Genomic DNA, 11,962 nt, shown 5'->3' on the forward strand with positions numbered 1-11,962 from the left:
GGTTTCCCCAAGGCTGTGTGGCTTTTTGGTTTTGCCTTTCAGTGAGAAACTCTCAAAGAGGCTTCTATTCTTCTTTAGGGATGTTTTGTGAAGACCTTGACTGACTATCATGTGACTTGAAACATTGCTGAAAAAATGGTAGAGGTTTGTCTGCCTGTTCTGGATGCTTTGGGTTTGAACGTCAGCTTGTGGCAGTGACTGCACACAGTCAGTTTCTGTCTCAAGGCACAACGTGTGCTTAGGGCGAGATTCATCATACGCAACAGTGGATGTGAATTCATATTTCAAACAGGCTTCTTGATCTTGTTGAGTTTTTGGGGGCCAATTCTTCTCAAATCTTATTTGTTTGTCTTTGATTTTGCCTCTGTGTGGCTGGTGAAGAGCTCATGGGAGGAGCAGGAGAAGGGTCAACAGTGCCATTTCCTTGCTGGTCGCTTGTGCTGGACTTACCAGGGTTATCTTCCATCTGTGGTTTCTTCGCAGGAATCTCTTTTTAAGACATGTGAGGGGTAGTGGACTCAGCGGGAGACCTTGTGCTGCTCATTAGTGCCTCAGGGGTTTACCTGTCACTTTTTCTTTGCTGTGCTGAAGTTAAAAAGCTTATTGTAGCTCTTTGGATTTCTGTCATTAAAGGAAGTCTCTAGGATTTCTACCCAGGAGTGAGGTGTCCAGAAAGGACTGTCCTTGTATGCTGCTGTCAGCCTTCAGTTTAGAGAAGTGTCTGGTAGTGGTGTATTTTAATGGTAATGTAACTCAAGTGCAACTTAAATCTACAACCTTTGTGCTTGTTCCTGATATGCCTGGGGGATGATTCTCATCAGGTTGTAAACAGCATGTTCTGCTGTGCTTTACCTATTTGAAATAGTCTGTCACCAGAAATGTCTTCCTTATGACCTCCATAGAACAAGAACCTCCCACCCTGACCCTTGGGCAGCTTCAGGGCGACAGCTAAATGTCAGTAGTTCAACAAACAAGTCTCATGGTAGCAGTGTGTGTGTCTAAGACCACCTGAGCCTCCACATTTATTCAGTATGTCACAGCTTTGCGTGGGTAGGGGTGCATGAAGTCAGTATGTTGTACGTGTTGTAACTGGCCAGGCAGTTTCTCTAAAGCAACAAGAAATGACCTCTTATAGTGGCATGCCTATGGATGTCAAGGTGGGGGGGATGTCGCCTATTCCTTCCTTTGGCTGAGCACAGAGGACTGAGAGGTGTTTTCATCTGAGGGAGGGAAGCCCATCCAACAGCCATCATGAGCCTCCAGGCTTGTGGTCCTTGATGGAGGCATAAGTAAGTGCTTAGGACAGTTTTACTGCGGTGGTGTTCGTCCTTTGGCTCCCAGGTTTTCCCATTAAGGTTTGCTCTCCGCTTTCTTTGCCTTTAGAGTGTTTTGTAAATGTTCTCCATCCAAAACCCCGAGGACTGTACTATGTATTCCTTTCTCTGAAACCTCATCAATAGCTTTGGAGATGTCCTTGGGAACAGAGGAAATGGGGACCCTTTATGGTAGAGAAGAACATTTAATATGAGAAACACTTCCATGGTAAGCATCTTGTAAGGAGAAAAGGACCTGCTTTAACTTCTTTTTGTTGTTTCTGAAATGTTTAACAATAGCTCCTTGAAAGATTGATTACTTCTACCATAGAAGAAGAGATGACTTTGATTTCTGTGTCTGACTAAAAGAACTAACGTGAACATGCAGAAAACTGATGTGAAGAGCCATGTTTTGCCATTATGGGGTACCACGTCTGACTTGTGGAGCTTTCCCTGTACCTTGTCTAGTGGAGGTGTCCCTGCCTGTGGAAGGAGGTTGCAACTGGGTGAGCTTTAAAGTCCCTTCCAACCCAAATCATTCATGATTCCATCATTTAATTTAATTTCATTCCTGCATTGAAATTAATTAAGTTTAATTTCATTTTGCTTTCTCCCTCGCTTTCTCTCCTTCCTTTCCCCCTTATCATCTCATATAGTTTCATTCTTCAATATTGTTTCATTCATTTTTTTTCTGGAGCTGCTGTAGAGCCTCCCAGCCTCACCATGGTGGCCCTATAGGTCTTCTTGCCAGACAGTCTCGGGTCTGGGTGTCATTCTTGCTGCCGAGAGTTTTCTCTCATTTTTTGAGCTGCATCATCTGCACTATTCTGTCTAGTGCCAGTGTCTGTGCCTGTGTGTTTGGCTTAGAGCTGCTCTGCCTGGAGATGTAGAGTTGGAGAGTGGCATAGAGTGGGAGAGCAGTAGGAGTCTGTGGTGAATGTGTTGATATGCCTACACTGTTTAGGCAATGATTGTACAATCATCTCTGATCAAGTAGTCATGGGCATGCTGTGGGGATGACAGGGGAAGGGGAATGATGGGGGGAAGGGATGAGGTGGGGAGTTGCAGGGAGGGGTTTCAAATGGAGCATGGGGGAGAGGGCTGTCCAAGGCAGTCCCCTTGAGCAGGCAAAGGGAGTTGGTTTCTTTCTGGAGCGAGACTAGTGTGGGCAGGGCAGGTTCCGGCCTGTGTTGTGTACTTATGCAGTCTGTCTTCTGAGTGTTCTACATACCTTCCTCTGGTCTTGGCATCTCCATAGGTCTTTGTGATCCACAGGCACCTCAGTAGCCTTCCTGAGTCTCAAATGCATCGCCTCATTGGCATAGCGCCTGTCGAGCCCTTCTCGCCTTGAGATTATAGCTCAAAGAGTGGATCTGTCTGCATGCCGCTTCGATGTTTCCGAGCAGCCTCTCTTTCTTGGGGCCGCTATAGAGCGTCTGTGCTATCATGGTGCTGTAGGGCTTCTCTGCCAGCAGCATCTCACCTGTGGAGTCATGCTCGTGTGCAGTCTTCTCGTGTCCCACAGTCATGTTGCTTGCGGTGCCTGTGTGTAGTGTTGGTCTGCGTTTAGGGAATCAGAGCTGCCCTGCCCAGGGTTTACAGACACTAACGACAGGGATAGCATAGCTTTTTGGTCATGTGGCAACATGTTGATTTGCCCAGATTCTTTTGGCTAAGACTGTACGGTCCATCTCTGGGCAAGCAGCGGTAGACAGCTGGCACTAGCGTTATTTTGCTGCGGGGCTGTCCTCTTACAGCCCACAATCTTCTCTGTGCTAGCAAGCTTGACGAGCACTGTATGGGTTAATGAAAAGATGACTGCTATTATGCGAGAAAACATGCTTTGGGAGGCACAGGCACATATGATCCCTGAAACCTGTTCTGAGTTATTCTCTTTTGTTGGATGGGGGATGGAGGGATGAGAAGATAGGTTGCAACTATTGGGTCTGTGCTTGTTTTCAAGGTGTGAACAGCTGGCTGCTGCATCCAAGAGGCTTACGATGCATCGTTCTTCCAACATCCTGACACTGTGCTTGAAGAGATCTGATCCTTTCTCTGGCAGAAAGATTAGCAAGGTACGTATACAAGTGCACTGCCACTTTGGCTGCTTGGAACAAGACCTTCCCCAAAGGGGAATCCTTGTTTGGAAGTTGTTAGTGGCTGCAGATGATGCGATCTGAGCACAGACATCTGAGAAACATTAGGGAAATAGTTGGGCCTCGCTCTTTCCCTTGTGGTAAGAGGGAAGCTGCAGGGTGAAGATAAGCACCTGCTGTTTGTGTCAAGAGCTGGTTTGGCCAAGACCAGTTTTCTGCCATTTCAGTTGCAGAGATGTCAACACCTACTTTTGATGAACCATGAAGATCTATTTCTCTCTCTCTCCAGCCTCTAGCCTATGTTTGGTGACAAGGTTTTCTCAGGCTGTTTCCTAGAGACTCTCAAGATAATTTTTGCATCTTCTTGGTGTCTCTTTAGGTTGTGCACTATCCAGAATACTTGGACCTTGGCACATACATGTGTCAAGAAGTTGGAGAACCTCTGCTTTATTCCCTGTATGCTGTCCTGGTACACAAAGGTTTCAGCCCTCAGGCAGGACGCTATTACTGCTTCATAAAGGTAAAAGTCAAGTTTGTTTCCAGCAGTACAAGTATCAGTGCTGGTAATGAGGAAGTGTGATGCAGGTGCTCCTGGTAAGCACTGTTCTTAGGGAGAATTCTCAGGGGGTACTTGCTTTGATTTGTGTTGGTGTGTTGTGTCCTTCAGCAGTGTCCTGTGTTTTTGTTCCTAAACTCTGCAGTTCATCCAAAGATGGTGTTGCCTTTCTTTGCAGGCTACTGATGGACATTGGTACGAGATGAACGATGGCTCTGTGGCTCATTGTGATATCAAGACGGTACTCTGCCAGCGTGTGTATTTACTCTTCTGTGTCAGGTAAGAACAAGTGGGAAAGGGTGTTCAGAATACAGTCCCTCTCCTGTTCCTGATCTTGTGGTTGCTGTTCTCCAGCGGTTTTGCTTTCTCCCTTAGAAGGACTGTTTGTCTAGTTGAGTTCTGTCTGTTCTGCAGTTCCTCAGGTTCTTTTTTCTCCATCCTTGCTTGGCACTAAATTCTTGCACTTGTGTAGCTCTCTTGCACTTGCGTAGCTCTCTTGCAGTTGCTAGCTGTCTGCTGTCTGAGGCTGGATAGCTGTGAAAAGAAGTGAAAGGGAGGCCCGAGAGGGTATCAGGGTGAGTTACGTCTCTGAAAGGGCCAGACCTGTCTGGAAGACCATGCTCCATTTCCAGCACCTAGTGCTGGTTCAGTCCTTCTTCGTGTCATATCAAGTTGCTGCCAGAAGAAGACAGGATGGGCCTGAAGCCATGAGGAAGCTGCAAGAACAACCCTGAACTAAGATCAGTGTCCTTTCTCCAGATGCCAGGAGCAGCCCAGAGCAGGCGCTGAATGCCAGGAGGCAAAGAGCATTTCCGTGGCAGAGCTGGATCAGGTGCAGAACAGTCTATTTACTGGAGGCATTGTGGGACTGCAAAATCAGGAAGGTGAAGAAAATATGCAGAGGATCCAAGGGAAGAGAAACCCACAGGACTCTGCAGGGACTCCCCCTCCACGCAGTGGCTGGAAGAGAGCTTAGTCTGTCGCTTCCTAGTAGTGTTCTGGGTGAGTTTGGCAAATACAAAAATCGGCGGGTCACCCAGTGCTTTCCTAATTTAGACTTGATTGGTATAAAGAATGGGTGATTCTCCCCAACACCTGTGGCACCAATGACTGTTACTGTTTTTAGACTGAGAAGACTGACACTAGTGTATATAGCACTGAATAGGATGCTCCAGTATCAACTAAAAATTCTACCTCTTTTTTTCCCAGCTGTACTGTAACCAGAGGGGGTTACACTGGGGAGGAAGTCTCCAGTCCCCTTCATGCTGTTTCCATGTTCATGAGAAGAGTCTGGGAAAAGTTTTTGGCCCTGAGGTGATGGCCATTTCTCTTCCAGTGACCCTCCTGCTGACAGTATGCACGTTGTCCTGGGCCTGCCCTTCCAGTTCTCCTTTTCCCGGGTCCTTGACCCATGCCTCCACCACTTACGCCATTTTGGAGAGTCTGTACTAAAGCACTGGTAGTTTGGTTATGATAAGTCTTCCACGCAATAGTAAAGGGAATCTTTATCATGACTGGACCATCATTGCCTACAGCTTGCCTCAGAGGAGCAATGGTGTCCTCACTGTCCACAGTGTTAAGACTGGCAGCGGGGTGGTGTCCTCCATGGCTGCCCTGTCCTTGATGGAGGCCACCTCCTGTGCAGGGGTGCAGGGGAGCTGTGCCACGGGTGGGAGCTGCACCACCTGCCCCAGGGGCCTGAGGGTCCTTAACACCCCCTGCACTGGCTGGTAGGGGACACACTGGATCTGGACAGGCTCAAAGGACACCAGCAGCCCAGGGACAGAGGGCAGCACACATAAGGAGACATGGCCGGAGCAGTGAAGCTCACACCAGGCACCTCCGATGCCATGGGCAGCTGGAGAGGGAGCCTCTCTGTTGGGAGAAGCAGAGAGGTGATGGGGTGAGAGCTCAGCAGGGAGAGGTAAAAAAATTAAATGAATGGTGTTATCTGCATTCCATAGGGACTGAGGTCCTAATGAAGGAAAAAGACACATTGTTTGTACATACCTAGTGTATCTCAGGACAGGGGAATAACCTTGCGATCAACTTGAGCACCTAAGTTATGACATGAGCATCAGACCATATGAACTGCTCAAAAGCAGAGATTCTGGACTGCCCTGCCCTAGCAAGTCACTAAGCCCCATTTTTAACTCTTCTCCAGGCCAGGAGGGACCACTTCCACACCAGGCTTCAGAGCATTCCTTCTCTTCTTGATCCATTCATTCCTGTAGCAGGAAAGCCTATTTCACCAGACTGCCAAGAGTTCATCCACCAACCTGCACCCTTATTGTGCTCTCCCAACTCTCTGCCAGCCTCTGTGCTCCTCAGACCTCAAAGTGCTTTGTGGGTCAGCCGGTCTCTCTCACGGCACATTGTCAAACCCACCTGATTTCAGGGGAAGGACAATGCTTGCCCTTATTGTCCAAGGTGGGTCTGAAATTTGGGTCACTCTGCTTTCATATCAAAGGAGCAGGTGTTTGCCCTCCCTTGGGTGATGCTGTGATGAGTCTTTCTCTTCTGCCTTTCCCATCGCTCCCAGAGGAAGTAGCTGCTGCAAGGAAGGAAGAGGACTGGGATGCTTTGACCTCATCCCAGCCCACAGCCAGCTCTGCGGTGTGGCAACACTCCCTCTCAGTGGCAGGAGCTGAGAATAAGCCTTCAGACCAGAACTAACTAATAGGGGCAAAATGATCTCCTGGTTCAGCATGGGTCCAGCGTGTAAATGTGAATGTTAATCCAGCTGCGTTCCCACAGCGTGGTGCTTACCAAAGCCTTCTGAAAAAAGATGCCTGACATCAAAAGAGGGGTGATAAAAGATTTTTCTCCTTGTGAGGGAAGGATGCTAAGCGCTCCCTGAAGGCAGAGCAGGGTTGGTTCTGCAGAAGGGGTTCAACCTGCAGCCCAGCAGCCCCATACCTAGGGGTAAGGCAGGTTTCATCTCTTCTCTCTGTCACGCATCCCGGGATCACCACCTGGAGGGAGCATGGGGCAGGATATGGCCCCATGCAAGGAGGGCTCTGGGAGCCACAGCTGCAGGGATGAGTGGGGCAAAATTAATCTGTAAAGAAAACTTAGAAACAGTTAGAGCAAGTATCGATTTTGTGTTTGGCTGCTCCTGCAGGACCCAAGAAATGGCAGATTTAGACATTAACTGGGGCTGCTTTGGTTAATTCAAAACTTGATTTACACTAATCCTGGGAATAGACAAGTACATCAGTGGAATTGAATCTCAAATTATTATTCCCACTTTCCCCTTTATCTACTCCTTTTAGGCAGATCTGACACCAACTTCGGCACGCATTACCTGCTGAGCAGTAAGCAGCAGTAAGTTCCCAAAGCACGGTTTCCTGTCCACCTGCAGCTGGCTCCTAACACAAGTGGTCTCCTGTCCTGGGTTCAGGACCCTGTTCGGATCAGGCTGGGTATCGGTTGGCAGGTGGTAAGCAGTTGTATTCTCTCCCCTTGTTATTTCCCTTATTGTTATTGGTGGTAGCAGTAGTGGTTTTGTATTATACCTTAGTTATTGGACTGTTCTTATCTCAACCTGTGGGAGTTACATTCTTTTGATTCTCCCTCCGGGAGTGGAGGGAGGAAGAAGGAGGGAGTGGGAGAGAGGCTGCTTGGTGCTGAGTTACCAGCTGGGCTTAAACCACGACATCTCCATCTCTTGCAAAATCCAGGAGCAGCTGAGCTAACCCTTAGCATGTATTTACCAGGCTAAAATTGTCCTTTCAATTTCCTAAACCTCTAAATCCACAGGGTAAAGTGGGGGGAGAGGGGGGGGAAGGACATGGAAAGTTTTACAAGGGTATGGCTTTGCTAGTGCTCAATAAATACCATAAGCAAGGGCAGGAGAGGAGGTACTTTGCTGCTTTGAGTAATCCTTAGGGTCAAAGCAGAAGCCCCAGACACCCACCTGACATCCTGTACCCATCAGAGTCTCACGCAGGGTCTAAGGCAGCCTCTCTTCCTACACCCAGCTGCAGTAGAGCTCATGAAACATCACCGAGGTGGAACCAACGCACATTGAGGCACCAGTGGGAAAATCATCTTTTTTTCCATCCTAACACAGCCCACCCACGGCCCCAGAGGCAGCACAGCCCAGCGAATCCCACCACTCCATGCGGGAAGGCAAGAGGAGAGCAGGGATGGACCAGCAGGTCCACACCCTGTGAAGCAGGGTCAGCTCCTCAATGGAGCGGAGGTGCCCCCAGTACAGCCAGAAGCCCCAGGATCACACCACAGCTCTAGGAGAACAAACCTGCTGATGTCCTCCATGCGAGCCACAGTCTCATTGCGCTTTTGTGGAATCATCAGCCATCAGCAGGTTATCCGAAAAGTCAAACCTTCATACCATGGCTAGTTACCCATCAGTTATAGAATCACACAATAGAATCATAGAATAGCTTGGGTGGAAGAGACCTTCAAAGCTTGTCTAGTCCAACCCCCTGCAATGAGCAGGGACATCTTCAACTAGACCAGGAACCACATCCTGCCTGGCCTTGAATGTCTCCAGGGATGGAGCATCCACCACCTCTCTGGGCAACCTGTGCCAGTGTTTTACCACCCTCATTGTACAAAATTTCTTCCTCACATCAGCCTGAATCTCCCTCTTTTAGTTTCAAACCATCACCTCTTGTCCTATCACAACAGGCCCTGCTGAAAAGTCTCTCCCCATCTTTCTTATAGGCTCATTTTAAGAACTGAAAGGCTGCAATAAGGTGCCCCTGGAGCCTTCTCTTCTCCAGGCTGAACAACCCCAACGCTCTCAGCCTTTCCTCATAGGAGAGGTTTTCCAGCCCTCTGATCATTTCTGTGGCTCTAATGCTCTGCAATTTACTTAGCACCTAGTGCAATGGCAGTGAAGTACTGTGCATTTGCAAGGTCAACGGGGCAAGTCCAGGCTATGCAGCATCAGTGCTCACCCTGCACCTGGCCACCACTGAGCCCTTGCACAGGAACAGGCCCAGCACCCGCTTTACCAGAGCTGGTTTTGTGGGTACATCACTGCAGTTGCCTCTCTCTTATTTCCTTTAGTTATAGGAAATACCCAAAGTAGGAAAAACGACTTTATTCACTGTTTGCATTGCTCCACAGCTGCGCACAGAGACAGCTCTGCCCCTCATGGGTGCTGTGCCAAGAAGCCCCCTGGAGCAACCTGCTGTTTGCCCCCCCCCCGCTTCAGCAGAATTAGCTGTGAAAACAGGATAAAAAGGCTGTGAAATCCCTCCACCAAGCCCAGCAGCTGAACACCCTTTGAGGGGGACACAGCAGCTCCCACTGCAGGCCACTGACACTCAGCACCATCCTGCCCCATCAGGCACCCATCCTGAAGGAAGCCTGTCAATAAAAAACCCTGGGGGTCCTCTCTTTTTCTCCTTTCCCCAGTATCTTTCTTCTCCTCAGTTTTTCTAAGGCTTGTCCCAGCTGGAATCAACATCCTTACCAGCAGCCGTGGCACCGCCATGACCCAGGAGCTCCAGGTCTGTTATTCCCCTTTCATCCCTGATTAAAAAAAAAGTCAATCTTTTTCCATGTCTGGATTCAGACAAGGCAACGCCTCTGCTGGAGGAATGCAAGGTAACAAGAGCAAATAAAGTGTAAAATAAAGCAGCAGCCCAGGGTTTCTGCAGCTTCCCAGCAAGTCAGGGCATTGGGAGGGGGTTCCTCTCCCACGCAGCAGAGGTTCCTGGGATTCTTTCATCCTGGTCTTTTGTTTAAAGCCAAGTTAAATTTCCAGATTTCTCCTTGTGAAAAAAGGTTGTACAGCCCAAGAGGGCTGCTCCTGCAGAGGCTTCAAAGGGACCACAGCCAGGGACACGGAGCCCTGTATGGAGAGGAGTCTCCAGCAAAACTCCCTCCTGGGGTCTCCAGCTCCAGCCCATGGACTCCACAGCCAGCACGAAGTTCAGCCTCTGAGAGACTTGTACTGGAAACAAAGCACAGCATCCAAATTAACATGAAAATGAAGCGAGTGGGGCTTTTCCCCACCATGTGGTGCCTATTATTCCTGAGCCCCAGGACAGCCAGGCTGGGCTGGTAATATCACACCAGGAGCTCCATTTCCAATTAAAAGCTAATTGTCCTTTTACTCATTAACTGTGCTAGGACTTGCTCATTTTCCTTGGTATTTTTCTGCCCCTCAATCTTTCCTAATAAGTCCTCTGCAACACAGGACACTGAGCGCTGTCTGTATTTACAGCATGAGGGCAGCAGTTAGTGCTTCCCAGACTCATAATCCTTTAGTTTAGGGGCAGCTTCCAAATGTTTGTGCTGGTCTCACATACCAATTTCTTCTCCAGCAGACCCAGCCTGCTCAGGGCTCCCAGCAATCCTCGGCTCTGGGAAGGAAATGCAGTTCTGGGCTTAGTTTTGTAAAGTCACCCAGGGCAGGAATGGCCCAGCCTGCCCCTGGACCAGAGGATGGTTTTATGATTTCTCTTACAATAACCACATAGGAGCTGCTGAAGCCAGGCTTTCGGCCCAGTGGTCACAGCCCTCTTCCCAAAGCAAACATTACAGCACTGAGAAACAGAAATAAAAATTACTTCATGGATTTGCCATGGCCCTAAGCTTGTAAAAATTGGAAATGAGCTGGGCTTCCAACACTCCCTCATTTCCCAGGATCACAGGCTTTATTAACAAGTTTCTCAGCAAGGATTTTTTTACTCTATGTCCAACATAAGCCACAACCTGAAGTGACATTTATATAGCCCTGTTCTGTTTTCCCACCCTCAAAGGGACTGGGGACAGCAACCCCAGTAAGAGGCACAGGCTTGAACAGGCACCCCCAGCGGGGGCAGACCTGCCATGGTTGCTTTCAAAGAACAGCATAGCACAGCACAACCCCAAACACAGCTCACGTAAAGACCTCTTCTGTGCTGTTCATAGAATTGTTTTGGTCAGAAGAGACCTTAAAGCTCATCCAGTTCCAACCCCCTGCCACGGGCAGGGACACCTTCCACTAGAGCAGCTTGCTCCAAGCCCCTGTGTCCAACCTGGCCTTGAACACTGCCAGGGATGGGGCAGCCACAGCTTCTCTGGGAAAAGTCTGTGCCAGCGCCTCAGCACCCTCACAGGGAAGAGCTTCTGCCTCAGAGCTCATCTCAATCTCCCCTCGGGCAGGTTAAAGCCATTCCCCTTGTCCTGTCCCTACAGGCCCTTGTCCAAAGCCCCTCTCCAGGTTTCCTGGAGCCCCTTTAGGCACTGGAGCTGCTCTAAGGTCTCCCCTTCAGGAGCCTTCTCTTCTCCAGGCTGCCCCAGCCCAGCTCTCTCAGCCTGGCTCCAGAGCAGAGCTGCTCCAGCCCTCGCAGCAGCTCCGGGGCCTCCTTCGGACTCGCTCCAACAGCTCCACGTCCCTCTTGTGCTGTTGCCCCAGCGCTGGATCAGGACTGCGGGGGGGGGGGGTGTCTCCTCAGAGTGCAGCAGAAGGGGAGAACTCCCTCCCTGACCTGCTGCTCATGCTTTGGGGGTGCAGCCCAGCACACGGGGGGTTCTGGGCTGCAAGGACATGCTGCTGGGTCAACCAACCTGAAACATCTAATCAGGGAGTTGCTCTTCAGTTTCTCCAGCACCTTTTCAATTGCAGAGGTTTAACATATTGCTACAATCACCCCATTTCATCCTTGGGTATGTCAAAAGAGGACACCGCACTAGAGTTACAACACTGGAACAGTACATGGATGCAGCTTTGGCCTTCAAAGGAAGGGGAACAGAGGTTCTGCTACATCCCACATATTTGGTGTTCTTTCCAGCCTATTGCTCTTTTCAGCCTCCATCCACTCCCACAGCTTTGCAGAGATCCCAGCCACACTAAGCTCAAACACAGTGGTAGCTCTCCATAAAGTAACCAAAATAATTTCTAAACAGCTGATTAACCCACTAAGGCTTGGGGGAACTGTCCCTTTTCCCCCATGCTGAGAGGCTAACACAAATTCAGGAGTGTGCCAGGAACAAGATATTGCACATGTAGAACAGTGCTCTGCTGCATCTCA

At 49.3% G+C, this 11,962-nt stretch overlaps 1 long non-coding RNA gene across 1 annotated transcript; it reads left to right on the forward strand.

Annotated features, from left to right (window-relative positions):
- Nucleotides 1-4,165, forward strand: LOC115615257. Its single transcript, XR_003994000.1, has 3 exons — nucleotides 1-1,542; nucleotides 3,277-3,388; nucleotides 3,789-4,165. It is a non-coding gene; the product is annotated as an uncharacterized LOC115615257 (long non-coding RNA).
- Nucleotides 4,166-11,962: the final 7,797 nt, after the last annotated feature.

The sequence above is a fragment of the Strigops habroptila genome, chromosome 13 (assembly GCF_004027225.2).
Source record: "Strigops habroptila isolate Jane chromosome 13, bStrHab1.2.pri, whole genome shotgun sequence".
In the NCBI taxonomy this organism is placed as follows: Eukaryota; Metazoa; Chordata; class Aves; order Psittaciformes; family Psittacidae; genus Strigops; species Strigops habroptila.